The following is a 2500-nucleotide window of genomic DNA, read 5'->3' on the forward strand; positions in this document are numbered from 1 at the left end:
GCACAGCCTCCCTAGACCGACACAAGTGCTCCACTTGGGCTAAACTCTGACCCAAGTCCCGGGGCGAGAACCACAACTACTGGTCATCCTTTAGACCTCCAGGGGGCACGGCACAGCCTCCCTAGTCCGACACAAGTGCTCCACTTGGGCTATACTCTGACCCAAGTCCCGGGGCGAGAACCACAACTACTGGTCATCCTTTAGACCTCCAGGGGGCACGGCACAGCCTCCCTAGTCCGACACAAGTGCTCCACTTGGGCTATACTCGGACCCACGACCCGGGGCGAGAACCACAACTACTGGTCATCCTTTAGACCTCCAGGGGGCACGGCACAGCCTCCCTAGTCCGACACAAGTGCTCCACTTGGGCTATACTCTGACCCAAGTCCCGGGGCGAGAACCACAACTACTGGTCATCCTTTAGACCTCCAGGGGGCACGGCACAGCCTCCCTAGTCCGACACAAGTGCTCCACTTGGGCTATTCTCTGACCCAAGTCCCGGGGCGAGAACCACAACTACTGGTCATCCTTTAGACCTCCAGGGGGCACGGCACACCCCCCGGTAGCCGACCAAAGTGCTCTACTCGGGCCAGACTCGGACCCACGACCCGGGGTGAGAACCACAACTACTGGTCATCCTTTAGACCTCCAGGGGGCACGGCACAGCCTCCCTAGTCTGACACAAGTGCTCCACTTGGGCTATACTCGGACCCACGACCCGGGGTGAGAACCACAACTACTGGTCATCCTTTAGACCTCCAGGGGGCACGGCACAGCCTCCCTAGTCCGACACAAGTGCTCCACTTGGGCTATACTCGGACCCAAGTCCCGGGGCGAGAACCACAACTACTGGTCATCCTTTAGACCTCCAGGGGGCACGGCACACCCCCCGGTAGCCGACCAAAGTGCTCTACTCGGGCCAGACTCGGACCCACGACCCGGGGTGAGAACCACAACTACTGGTCATCCTTTAGACCTCCAGGGGGCACGGCACAGCCTCCCTAGTCCGACACAAGTGCTCCACTTGGGCTATACTCGGACCCACGACCCGGGGTGAGAACCACAACTACTGGTCATCCTTTAGACCTCCAGGGGGCACGGCACAGCCTCCCTAGTCCGACACAAGTGCTCCACTTGGGCTATACTCGGACCCAAGTCCCGGGGCGAGAACCACAACTACTGGTCATCCTTTAGACCTCCAGGGGGCCCGGCACAGCCTCCCTAGTCCGACACAAGTGCTCCACTTGGGCTATACTCTGACCCAAGTCCCGGGGCGAGAACCACAACTAATGGTCATCCTTTAGACCTCCAGTGGGGCCCGGCACAGCCTCCCTAGGCCGACACAAGTGCTCCACTTGGGCTATACTCTGACCCAAGTCCCGGGGCGAGAACCACAACTAATGGTCATCCTTTAGACCTCCAGGGGGCCCGGCACAGCCTCCCTAGACCGACACAAGTGCTCCACTTGGGCTAAACTCTGACCCAAGTCCCGGGGCGAGAACCACAACTACTGGTCATCCTTTAGACCTCCAGGGGGCACGGCACAGCCTCCCTAGTCCGACACAAGTGCTCCACTTGGGCTATACTCTGACCCAAGTCCCGGGGCGAGAACCACAACTACTGGTCATCCTTTAGACCTCCAGGGGGCACGGCACAGCCTCCCTAGTCCGACACAAGTGCTCCACTTGGGCTATACTCGGACCCACGACCCGGGGCGAGAACCACAACTACTGGTCATCCTTTAGACCTCCAGGGGGCACGGCACAGCCTCCCTAGTCCGACACAAGTGCTCCACTTGGGCTATACTCTGACCCAAGTCCCGGGGCGAGAACCACAACTACTGGTCATCCTTTAGACCTCCAGGGGGCACGGCACAGCCTCCCTAGTCCGACACAAGTGCTCCACTTGGGCTATTCTCTGACCCAAGTCCCGGGGCGAGAACCACAACTACTGGTCATCCTTTAGACCTCCAGGGGGCACGACACAGCCTCCCTAGTCCGACCCAAGTGCTCCACTTGGGCTATACTCTGACCCAAGTCCCGGGGCGAGAACCACAACTACTGGTCATCCTTTAGACCTCCAGGGGGCCCGGCACAGCCTCCCTAGTCCGACACAAGTGCTCCACTTGGGCTATACTCTGACCCAAGTCCCGGGGCGAGAACCACAACTACTGGTCATCCTTTTGACCTCATGGTCATCCTTTAGACCTCCATGGGGCACGGCAGAGCCTCCCTAGGCCGACACAAGTGCTCCACTTGGGCTATACTCTGACCCAAGTCCCGGGGCGAGAACCACACCTACTGGTCATCCTTTAGACCTCCAGGGGGCACGGCACAGCCTCCCTAGTCCGACACAAGTGCTCCACTTCGGCTATACTCTGACCCAAGTCCCGGGGCGAGAACCACAACTAATGGTCATCCTTTTGACCTCATGGTCATCCTTTAGACCTCCAGGGGGCCCGGCACAGCCTCCCTAGGCCGACACAAGTGCTCCACTTGGG

Source organism: Nothobranchius furzeri, unplaced genomic scaffold, assembly GCF_043380555.1.
Source record: "Nothobranchius furzeri strain GRZ-AD unplaced genomic scaffold, NfurGRZ-RIMD1 Scf300, whole genome shotgun sequence".
Taxonomy (NCBI): Eukaryota; Metazoa; Chordata; class Actinopteri; order Cyprinodontiformes; family Nothobranchiidae; genus Nothobranchius; species Nothobranchius furzeri.